General features: G+C 42.4%; 1 pseudogene; it reads right to left on the minus strand.

The window, feature by feature from the left end:
- Positions 1 to 652: 652 nt before the first annotated feature.
- Positions 653 to 12,098, minus strand: LOC140731418 (AP-1 complex subunit beta-1-like; annotated as a pseudogene).
- Positions 12,099 to 13,006: the final 908 nt, after the last annotated feature.

The following is a 13,006-nucleotide window of genomic DNA, read 5'->3' on the forward strand; positions in this document are numbered from 1 at the left end:
AAGGCGATGGGTGGGTAGGAGATAACTTGAAAGGGGTAAGAGAGATGGGAAATGGTGAAGGGGGCATTACCGGATGTTTAAGAAATCGAATGGAGGGATGTGTTACTTAGATAAGAGAATCCACTAAATCAAGATTTAATTAAAAAAAGGAATGTTCTGTCCAGTGTTTATCAGGAGTGAGCTTACTTCAGTGTGCGAAATGCTGAGAAATGGTGTGTGTGAACGTAGCCTTCCTATCGCTCACAAAGGGATAGCTGTGAGACATTAATCAAAACAAGCTGAAAGCATATTTTTTTGCCAAGGGCAGACTCTGCAGATTTTCACAGAACAAGCTGGCACTTAATTTTAACCCGTTATTTACAAGAGTGCAATAATCATTTCTTAAGTCCCCCAATTCCCTTAAAACTTTATAATTCCCTACTTTTTATCATTCCATGATAACTTTTCGGAACAGATTGTGGCCACTACAACATGATACAAAACATGGTCAAAGGCACCGTAGGATACAGTCGCTAATCAAAATTAATGCAATCAGACTTCTGAAATGCAAAACACCACTATCAACCAATATATTTTCCTTTAGTCCAAGACAGTCCTCCTACGCAGGTCCTTGAATAACACGTTTGCAGTCTGCTGGATATATCCTCCAATATTACCCTTCCACAAATGCACTGGGAGGCTTATGGTACACAGGGTCCTGTGTTCCAAAATGACAGATTAATCCATCAAGGAGTGTTGACTCAATAAATCAGTTCTTTTCAATACAACGTGTTTTGCTACCACTGGATCTGTAGAAAGTAGACACTAGTATATGTAACCACGGTCTTTCAAGTCAGGGTTGCCAGAACCTGCGTCGCCAAGCATATAACTTGCTGCACCAGCTCTTGAGTCTCAGACCGCTTTTTTTTTCAGAATAGCTTCCCAATAACAGTCAAAAGTTGTAGTTGAACCCGTGTGCTCTCATCATGGAATCTTTCCAGGAATCTCTCTAACAGATTATCAGGATCGTCAATTCTTTCTGAGTACTCTCTAACTATCCTGTTATGTACCCCGCAAATGGGTGTCTTACAAGCAAAAATAGAAGTATCCGTTGGAGTCTGGTACTATTTTCCAAGCAGTGTTTATTAGTAAAATATAAAAATCAATATCAACAATGCAAATATGCAGATAAGACAGGTTAGCAATACTAAACCTAAAAGTGTGGGTATAATAATAATCAATAATAAACAAGCTCTATCGTTGTCTATGGGATAATGAATTGTCGTATGTGAGTATAAAGTTCAGTTCAGTTTTTACAGGCTGAGGTAGTTGTTGGTCGATGTGTTGTAATTGTTGGAGAGAGAGAGACAGAGAGAGCGAGCAAACAGTGACAGCTGTTGTCTTGCAAACCTTCCTTTACGATCTTGATCCATCGATGTGTTGTTGTGGCCATTCAGGTATGACCCCTCTGCCCTTTAGCTAGACCGTTCTTCTATGGTGGACTCGTCACCCAGGCAAGGGTGGACACACACACAAGCCCCCACCGGCCTCGCTATAAACACTGTGAGTTAAAATTGACCGATCCTTCATTCGGTCTCTGATGCCCCCCACTTTTCTCGTGTGTTCCAACACTTAAACAGTGCTCACTAGTGTGTCTCTTGGTGCGTCTGAGGGGTGTCTCCCCAGACCTCACTTTTATCCCTACTCACGGGGTCTCATTTGTCAATCAGTTTTGAATGGCTTAGCCCATCAAACCAGCCCACTCCGGCTGTCCACTGAGGAATTTTAATGAACAGAATAGTACCAAGTAAACGGCCCTCTCAGGAACCGTGAGTCTTACAGGAGTCATAATATGGTCTCTCGCCCCCGGTGTTATCTCGCCCTTGTCTGAAGCAAATGTTCCAGTCCCAATATGTTTTGTTCGATCTCTTTCTCTCTCATGAACAGCCTGGCAACAGTAACGGTTTGTAATTCTCCCAGGGGAGGGGGACATGAGCAACCTTGCACCCTTCTGCCCATCAGAGCCGTTCATCCTTCGTAACACCCCCATCCTTCTAGGAATTTTCACCATAGGGGAAAATTAACTAGTACAGCGTTTTACAGGATTACAGAGTTTAGCAAACAAAAAAAAACGGCAGTGTTCTTAACTATAAAGCAATACATATATACCCTCAACTTAGCATCTAGATAAACAGTCAGCGATTACATTGTCACTTCCTTTAATATGGTGTATTTTAATAACTTAATATCTGTATCTTAATAAATTCCTGTAGCATCAGACTCCAGTTTAATAACCAACTGTTTTTTTCCAGTTTTTAACCAAACAGTTTTTAGTTTGTGCAAATACTAATCTCTATTTTACTTTCAAACTTAACATTCAATCTTCCATGGTGTTGTCTTTATTATTTACATGCTTCGTCAAATTCCCTCAAAACCAGATCCTAATATTCAAACGTGGCATTTGATCAACCTTTGCCCCTTTCCCAATTAACTGTCACGTGGTTAGCTTGCTCACCAGTGTGGAATAGGCTTTCGCATACTCCGTTCATAGGAGTTATCTTATCACCAATGTTTTCAAAACTTAACCCATTTTCTGCACTTCCACACAATTCTTTATTTTTAAGCAAGTCATTAATTTTATCTTCAGGACCCTTCATTCTATTAGTTTTCAGTTTAACATCTGCAAGTGATCCCTCTTTGTCAAAACAACATTTTTGTTTCTGTCCCTCCAAATCAGATCCTTGAATAACATCAGCAAGTTCTTTACCTTTACATTCCAAAACAAACTGTAATTGATTCACAGGCACCTTGTTAACAAGCCATTGTTCCTTCAGCATGGTTACTGCTTCTAAAACCAATTCAGACTTTAAATTTTCTTTATTCAATTTAGGAACAACACCTTTCCCTTTTCCTTCAATAATATTCATATCACCACCATTCATCTCCTCACTGGCTTTTAACACACCTTCTAACACAAACAACTGAGAATTCTCACTCTCCACTGGTACCAAGTTTAACCCTTTCTTCACTGAACCAAGTCCATCTGACCCAAAAGGACTGCATTCCTTTTCAACTAAATCAGATACCTCAGACTTTTCCTGAGTTTCCATACTAGGTTCAGTATCATGTGCATCCACATCTTGAACACACTCAAACGGGACATCTACCTCTTCCAGGCTTTCCATACCAGTCCCTTTTTCAAATTCTAAGTTCCCCTGATCCTCCCAGTTACTCTCTGGGCTACTCTCATCCGGAGTATACTCAGCCCTGCGGGTTAAAACAACTTCACCTGCTAACCCAGCAGTCTCCATCAAGGTAATGACATCCTTTTCATCTAGGACTGCCCTTATATCATTATCGGGAACACATTGAAATTTTTCAACTTCAAACTGCTCTGTCAAGCCAGACAGATCATCCATGTCCAACCCTGGACCTTCTAACTGCCTTATCTGTTTCTCATCTTTATTCTGTGCCTCTATAAATTCCCTCTTGGCTAAGGGTATGTCTACCTCCTCTCCTTTATTCTCTTTCACTTCCCTATTTTCCGCTTTACCATCCCTTAACCCATCTTGGTACAGGGTCGGTAAAAACCTCTCAGCCAAATCAACACTGGTCTTATTTAAACTGCCTTCTTTCTCAGCCGCCTTTCTCGACATGCTGCGAGTGATTGCGCATACGGGATAGATCTTAAAATCCAGGGGCGTGTCCTCAGCACTCACAGGCTTGCTCATTAATTTCACTGCTGAACACACGTCACCACCTGCTAAATCATTACCAAGAAGGACGTCCACGCCGTCTCTCGGTAATTCTGACCGCATCCTTACTTCGACTGGTCCAATTACCAGGTCACATTTTAAAATGATCTCATGCAAAAGCACAGCTTCTGTCCCTTTTCCTATACCTCTTAAAACTACCTCTCCAGTCTCAGGACCAAAATCTAGCACCTTACTTAGGATCAAGGACTGATCAGCCCCAGTATCTCTCCAGATTCTCACTGGAACTGGGGTCTCTCCTTCTTTCACAGACACCGTCCCTTCTGAAATAAATTTCTCACGCCTCTCTCGTACTCCATCTACCTTTGCCTTCCTCGTCGATTTGCTAATCGACTCAATACACCCTGTAGGGACTGCCGTTTTCCCTTTTCCTCACTCCTTCTTCGGAGCAAAGTACTTAGATGCAATATGACCAAACTTTCCACAATTATAACAGGTCAAGCCAGGAAACTTTCTGCCAGCCTGTTTGTCTTCCTCCTCACCTTTTCCACTAGCTCCCGGCCTACTCTCTACCTTAGCCGGTGGACTTTCTTTACCGTCTCTACTGCCCTTCTGGTAACTCTTATTTGAGGAAAACTTTGTCTTGTGGGTTAGGGCATATTCATCTGCGAACCTGGCAAATTCCGATATAGACTTATTCGGCTTCTCGTTCAGATACATCCTGATATTATCCGAAACACAACCTTTAAATTCCTCAATCAGAATTAACTCTCTGAAACGATGGAAATCCTCCTCCACCTTTTCTGCAGCACAACAGCGATCCAAGAGCACACCCTTTTCATAGCCAAAATCTGCATACGTCTGATTCCACAGTTTCTTTAAATCTCTGAACTTTTGTCTATATGCTCAGGTACCAACTCATAGGCCCAAAGGATAGCCTCTTTTACTTCCTCATAATCCTCAGACTCGTCCATGGACAATGCCGCATATGCCCCCTGAGCCTTACTTTTTAATGCACTTTGTAACAACGCCACCCACTGATATCTGGGCCACTTCTGATTCACTGCCACCTTTTCAAAATGCAAGAAGTAACTATCAACATCCGTCTCCTCGAACGGAGGTACCAACCTAGACTCTCTACTAACATTAAACTTCTCCTCTGTTGAGCCTTCCTCTCGGTCTTTTCTCTGTTGCTTTACCCTCTCTATTTCCAGCTCATGTTGCCTCTCTTTCTCCCTTTCCTTCATCTGCCTTTCAGCTTTCTTTTCTTCCTCCTCTGCTTCCAGCTGTTTTAACCTAAGTTCATGCTCCCTCTGTTTCTCTATCTCCTCAGCTTCCAAGCTTAATTTTTCCAACTCTAACTGAACCACCCAAACAACTGGTTTCTTTTCAGGGATAAGTTCCAAAACCCCCGGTATGAGCACATCATCGGATATATAATACTGGGCTATGGCCCTCTGTATCTCCCACTTTTTCATTGATGACTTCACCTCTGTGATATTTGAACCTTTCGCAATATTCACCAAGTCCGTCTTTCTGGCATCTTCTAGCGCCTTCAAAGTCGGGTTTTGTATAAATTCGTCTACATCCATCTTTTCTGGTTTCCCGTCTGGCTACCCACGCAACCAGAACAAATAATGGACATAGCCCGAATCACTGCCCCCCCCCCCCCCCAATTTGGTATCAAATCTCGAGAAGAGGCCCCAATTGGTTACGTAACCCGTAAATGGGTGTCTTACCAACAAACATAGAAGTATCCGTTGGAGTCTGGTACTATTTTCCAAACAGTGTTTATTAGTAAAATATACAAATCAATATCAACAATGCAAATATGCAGTTAGCTGTACTAAACCTAAAAGTGTGGGCATAATAATAATCAATAATAAACAAGCTCTATCGTTGTCTAGGGGATAATGAATTGTCATATGTGAGTATAAAGTTTAGTTCAGTTCATACACGCTGAGGTAGTTGTTGGTCGATGTGTTGTAATTGTTGGAGAGACAGAGAGAGAGACAGAGAGACAGAGAGAGAGAGAGAGAGAGAGAGAGAGAGAGAGAGAGAGAGAGAGAGAGAGAGAGAGAGAGAGAGAGAGAACAGTGACAGCAATTGCCTTGCAAACTTTCCTTTACGATCTTGATCCGTCGATGTGTTGTTGTGGCCATTCAGGTATGTCCCCTCTGTCCTTTAGCTAGACCGTTTTTCTATGGTGGACTCGTCACCCAGGCAAGGTTGGACACACACACAAGCCCCCACCGGCCACGCTATAAACACTGTGAGTTAAAATTGACCGGTTCTTCGTTGGGTCTCCGATGCCCCCCACTTTTCTCGTGTGTTCCAACACTTAAACAGTGCTCACTAGTGTGTCTCTTGGTGCGTCTGAGGGGTGTCTCCCCAGACCTCACTTTTATCCCTACTCACGGGGTCTCATTTGTCAATCAGTTTTGAATGGCTTAGCCCATCAAACCAGCCCACTCCGGCTGTCCACTGAGGAATTTTAATGAACAGAATAGTACCAAGTAAACGGCCCTCTCAGGAACCGTGAGTCTTACAGGAGTCATAATATGGTCTCTCGCCCCCGGTGTTATCTCGCCCTTGTCTGAAGCAAATGTTCCAGTCCCAATATGTTTTGTTCGATCTCTTTCTCTCTCATGAACAGCCTGGCAACAGTAACGGTTTGTAATTCTCCCAGGGGAGGGGGACATGAGCAACCTTGCACCCTTCTGCCCATCAGAGCCGTTCATCCTTCGTAACACCCCCATCCTTCTAGGAATTTTCACCATAGGGGAAAATTAACTAGTACAGCGTTTTACAGGATTACAGAGTTTAGCAAACAAAAAAAAACGGCAGTGTTCTTAACTATAAAGCAATACATATATACCCTCAACTTAGCATCTAGATAAACAGTCAGCGATTACATTGTCACTTCCTTTAATATGGTGTATTTTAATAACTTAATATCTGTATCTTAATAAATTCCTGTAGCATCAGACTCCAGTTTAATAACCAACTGTTTTTTTCTCTTTCGTCAGCAAAAAAAATCTAAATGGTTGTGATCTTAAGTGTATATTACAAAATGTGAACCAATACATATGTGATTATACTGTAGTGCATTACAAAAGTTTGTGCAAATACTAATCTCTATTTTACTTTCAAACTTAACATTCAATCTTCCATGGTGTTGTCTTTATTATTTACATGCTTCGTCAAATTCCCTCAAAACCAGATCCTAATATTCAAACGTGGCATTTGATCAACCTTTGCCCCTTTCCCAATTAACTGTCACGTGGTTAGCTTGCTCACCAGTGTGGAATAGGCTTTCGCATACTCCGTTCATAGGAGTTATCTTATCACCAATGTTTTCAAAACTTAACCCATTTTCTGCACTTCCACACAATTCTTTATTTTTAAGCAAGTCATTAATTTTATCTTCAGGACCCTTCATTCTATTAGTTTTCAGTTTAACATCTGCAAGTGATCCCTCTTTGTCAAAACAACATTTTTGTTTCTGTCCCTCCAAATCAGATCCTTGAATAACATCAGCAAGTTCTTTACCTTTACATTCCAAAACAAACTGTAATTGATTCACAGGCACCTTGTTAACAAGCCATTGTTCCTTCAGCATGGTTACTGCTTCTAAAACCAATTCAGACTTTAAATTTTCTTTATTCAATTTAGGAACAACACCTTTCCCTTTTCCTTCAATAATATTCATATCACCACCATTCATCTCCTCACTGGCTTTTAACACACCTTCTAACACAAACAACTGAGAATTCTCACTCTCCACTGGTACCAAGTTTAACCCTTTCTTCACTGAACCAAGTCCATCTGACCCAAAAGGACTGCATTCCTTTTCAACTAAATCAGATACCTCAGACTTTTCCTGAGTTTCCATACTAGGTTCAGTATCATGTGCATCCACATCTTGAACACACTCAAACGGGACATCTACCTCTTCCAGGCTTTCCATACCAGTCCCTTTTTCAAATTCTAAGTTCCCCTGATCCTCCCAGTTACTCTCTGGGCTACTCTCATCCGGAGTATACTCAGCCCTGCGGGTTAAAACAACTTCACCTGCTAACCCAGCAGTCTCCATCAAGGTAATGACATCCTTTTCATCTAGGACTGCCCTTATATCATTATCGGGAACACATTGAAATTTTTCAACTTCAAACTGCTCTGTCAAGCCAGACAGATCATCCATGTCCAACCCTGGACCTTCTAACTGCCTTATCTGTTTCTCATCTTTATTCTGTGCCTCTATAAATTCCCTCTTGGCTAAGGGTATGTCTACCTCCTCTCCTATATTCTCTTTCACTTCCCTATTTTCCGCTTTACCATCCCTTAACCCATCTTGGTACAGGGTCGGTAAAAACCTCTCAGCCAAATCAACACTGGTCTTATTTAAACTGCCTTCTTTCTCAGCCGCCTTTCTCGACATGCTGCGAGTGATTGCGCATACGGGATAGATCTTAAAATCCAGGGGCGTGTCCTCAGCACTCACAGGCTTGCTCATTAATTTCACTGCTGAACACACGTCACCACCTGCTAAATCATTACCAAGAAGGACGTCCACGCCGTCTCTCGGTAATTCTGACCGCATCCTTACTTCGACTGGTCCAATTACCAGGTCACATTTTAAAATGATCTCATGCAAAAGCACAGCTTCTGTCCCTTTTCCTATACCTCTTAAAACTACCTCTCCAGTCTCAGGACCAAAATCTAGCACCTTACTTAGGATCAAGGACTGATCAGCCCCAGTATCTCTCCAGATTCTCACTGGAACTGGGGTCTCTCCTTCTTTCACAGACACCGTCCCTTCTGAAATAAATTTCTCACGCCTCTCTCGTACTCCATCTACCTTTGCCTTCCTCGTCGATTTGCTAATCGACTCAATACACCCTGTAGGGACTGCCGTTTTCCCTTTTCCTCACTCCTTCTTCGGAGCAAAGTACTTAGATGCAATATGACCAAACTTTCCACAATTATAACAGGTCAAGCCAGGAAACTTTCTGCCAGCCTGTTTGTCTTCCTCCTCACCTTTTCCACTAGCTCCCGGCCTACTCTCTACCTTAGCCGGTGGACTTTCTTTACCGTCTCTACTGCCCTTCTGGTAACTCTTATTTGAGGAAAACTTTGTCTTGTGGGTTAGGGCATATTCATCTGCGAACCTGGCAAATTCCGATATAGACTTATTCGGCTTCTCGTTCAGATACATCCTGATATTATCCGAAACACAACCTTTAAATTCCTCAATCAGAGTTAACTCTCTGAAACGATGGAAATCCTCCTCCACCTTTTCTGCAGCACAACAGCGATCCAAGAGCACACCCTTTTCATAGCCAAAATCTGCATACGTCTGATTCCACAGTTTCTTTAAATCTCTGAACTTTTGTCTATATGCTCAGGTACCAACTCATAGGCCCAAAGGATAGCCTCTTTTACTTCCTCATAATCCTCAGACTCGTCCATGGACAATGCCGCATATGCCCCCTGAGCCTTACTTTTTAATGCACTTTGTAACAACGCCACCCACTGATATCTGGGCCACTTCTGATTCACTGCCACCTTTTCAAAATGCAAGAAGTAACTATCAACATCCGTCTCCTCGAACGGAGGTACCAACCTAGACTCTCTACTAACATTAAACTTCTCCTCTGTTGAGCCTTCCTCTCGGTCTTTTCTCTGTTGCTTTACCCTCTCTATTTCCAGCTCATGTTGCCTCTCTTTCTCCCTTTCCTTCATCTGCCTTTCAGCTTTCTTTTCTTCCTCCTCTGCTTCCAGCTGTTTTAACCTAAGTTCATGCTCCCTCTGTTTCTCTATCTCCTCAGCTTCCAAGCTTAATTTTTCCAACTCTAACTGAACCACCCAAACAACTGGTTTCTTTTCAGGGATAAGTTCCAAAACCCCCGGTATGAGCACATCATCGGATATATAATACTGGGCTATGGCCCTCTGTATCTCCCACTTTTTCATTGATGACTTCACCTCTGTGATATTTGAACCTTTCGCAATATTCACCAAGTCCGTCTTTCTGGCATCTTCTAGCGCCTTCAAAGTCGGGTTTTGTATAAATTCGTCTACATCCATCTTTTCTGGTTTCCCGTCTGGCTACCCACGCAACCAGAACAAATAATGGACATAGCCCGAATCACTGCCCCCCCCCCCCCAATTTGGTATCAAATCTCGAGAAGAGGCCCCAATTGGTTACGTAACCCGTAAATGGGTGTCTTACCAACAAACATAGAAGTATCCGTTGGAGTCTGGTACTATTTTCCAAACAGTGTTTATTAGTAAAATATACAAATCAATATCAACAATGCAAATATGCAGTTAGCTGTACTAAACCTAAAAGTGTGGGCATAATAATAATCAATAATAAACAAGCTCTATCGTTGTCTAGGGGATAATGAATTGTCATATGTGAGTATAAAGTTTAGTTCAGTTCATACACGCTGAGGTAGTTGTTGGTCGATGTGTTGTAATTGTTGGAGAGACAGAGAGAGAGACAGAGAGACAGAGAGAGAGAGAGAGAGAGAGAGAGAGAGAGAGAGAGAGAGAGAGAGAGAGAGAGAGAGAGAGAGAGAACAGTGACAGCAATTGCCTTGCAAACTTTCCTTTACGATCTTGATCCGTCGATGTGTTGTTGTGGCCATTCAGGTATGTCCCCTCTGTCCTTTAGCTAGACCGTTTTTCTATGGTGGACTCGTCACCCAGGCAAGGTTGGACACACACACAAGCCCCCACCGGCCTCGCTATAAACACTGTGAGTTAAAATTGACCGGTTCTTCGTTGGGTCTCCGATGCCCCCCACTTTTCTCGTGTGTTCCAACACTTAAACAGTGCTCACTAGTGTGTCTCTTGGTGCGTCTGAGGGGTGTCTCCCCAGACCTCACTTTTATCCCTACTCACGGGGTCTCATTTGTCAATCAGTTTTGAATGGCTTAGCCCATCAAACCAGCCCACTCCGGCTGTCCACTGAGGAATTTTAATGAACAGAATAGTACCAAGTAAACGGCCCTCTCAGGAACCGTGAGTCTTACAGGAGTCATAATATGGTCTCTCGCCCCCGGTGTTATCTCGCCCTTGTCTGAAGCAAATGTTCCAGTCCCAATATGTTTTGTTCGATCTCTTTCTCTCTCATTAACAGTCTGGCAACAGTAACGGTTTATAATTCTCCCAGGGGAGGGGGACATGGGCAACCTTGCCCCCTTCTGCCCATCAGAGCAGTTCATCCTTCGTAGCAATCCATATCATCGCCGCTCTTGCTTCTGGTTCATCCAAATGAATCCAGGTTTTCACAAAGTGCTGCCTTAACCCTTAAATACATGTCTGGGTATTTAAGGAAAATGTCCTCTATTGCGACAATAGTTTCTTGACAACGTAGTTTACTTTTGTCTGAATGAAGTCAAGTTGCGTACTCACACAGGGTTCCGCTGATTGCTCAAATTACATTGCATGCCGTGCAATTGCGCGCACAGTCTTTTTTACAAAGTCAACATCTCCTTCAGTGGCATACTCCGTCAATACTGCCAAATCCTTCGCAATGTTGGCTTGATAAGCCAACCGAATCATAATGCCCAGTTTTTCCAGTTTGACATATGTTGGATCATTGTATTTTACAAAGAAATCCGTCGTTTTATGCTTACGAAACTCAGACCTTTTCCCTATAATGAGGTTGATATTCAGAAGGGTAACACATTGGAATTATTCAGACAACAGCTCAGTTGGCGTGAGATAAGCATGTCGTCACACGCTCAAAGATGCTTTCAGCTTCTGGGTCACACTTTGGGCTATAGTTGGCCAAACAATCAAGGATAAATATCTGGCCCTATTCAGTACATTCTTTTAAGGCTGTTAAAAGCTTGTTGATTGTGTGAAAATTGAGGTCTAACAGGTTGCTGTTTGGATGAGATTCTGCAATCTCCGACGAAGCAGCCACAGCATTTGCAACGCCCATTGGATTAGATCCTTCAGAGTGTCCAGAAAACCATGATCCTCTGCCAGTTGTTCATTGATGTCATGTAGCCTGGTTACACAGACAGCTGCAGTTTTTCATACATAAAGGTCTTCATCCTTTAGACATTTTCGCAGGGGCTCACACAAATACTCAGTAATTTTATCCACCTGGATACAGACTATTGTTCTCACTGATAAGTGGATTGGGATAAGTTCTGACAGCCATAATTACCATATCTGGGGCTGTTTGGATAGTTCATTAGATATAGGTACATGAGCTCTTCAACTCCAAACTGTCTGTGTGCATACAGTTTATGACATCAGGAAAGAAGGCACTGACATCTTTGCCACCAGTCATTGACGTAATTACTTTCTTCACTGCTTCTTCTTTCTTTCCTCTTCTTCTTCCCCTTTCTTGGTTGTTGTGAAATATTTAGAATCAGTCATGGTGGGTGTGGTCCTCTCCACCGAGGTCCGAGTTTCTCTTGATCCCAGTTCTTAATCAGGACAAAATTTGCAGGCTCAGTCGAGGGGTAGTCACCTTTAGGCTGGGTTTCGTCCTTTTAATTGGCCTGTATTACCTGTGAATGCAAGCTTTGGAGAGTTTTAGTTAATTTGCATAACTATTTTCCCATCTCCTCTCCCAACGTATGTATCTCTAATTGTGCAGGTAAGCTTTCAGGGAGGTGCGGCAAACAAAGTCGTGGTCCCGATGGGGTTCTCAAAGGCTTCCCGTAGATAATTGCTGCAGGTGATAACCCCGTCTTACTTGATGGCGTGATTCTCATATCGAATAGGGCTAAGGGTAAAACCTTCAACCAGGTTAATCCAGTTTCTTGTGTAAGTTTGGCTAATTTATCTTTCAAGGTACCCTTGGCTCTTTCCACTACGCCGGCTGATTTCGGATGCTGGGTGCAGCGGAACTGTTATTTTATAGAAAGTTCGTTACAGACTTCCTCATTTACTTTGACAACAAAGTGTGGCCCATTGTCTGAGCTTATCATTTCTGGAAGTCCATAGCGAGGAATTGTTTATTTTAGCTATATTTCCACAACAGTCATAGGAGTATTATCAGTTCTAGCATCAACTTCATTTCATCTGCTAAATACATCTACTCTCAATAAGCAATACTTATACCAATGTACTCTAGGTCATTCTATAACATCAAGTTATAAACAAGAAAATGCCCACCAGACAAGGGAGTAGTTCCGGAAAAAGAAACCATCCCCTTTCCAGCATTCATTTTATAACAAATTAAGTATGTTTTCGCTCGCTTTTCAGCTGCTTTCTGGAAATCATGGTGCCGCCAGGATTGTAATGATGTATTAACCATTCCCTGTTTGCCAAAGTGTGTA

The sequence above is a fragment of the Hemitrygon akajei genome, chromosome 8, assembly GCF_048418815.1.
Source record: "Hemitrygon akajei chromosome 8, sHemAka1.3, whole genome shotgun sequence".
NCBI classification, from domain to species: Eukaryota; Metazoa; Chordata; class Chondrichthyes; order Myliobatiformes; family Dasyatidae; genus Hemitrygon; species Hemitrygon akajei.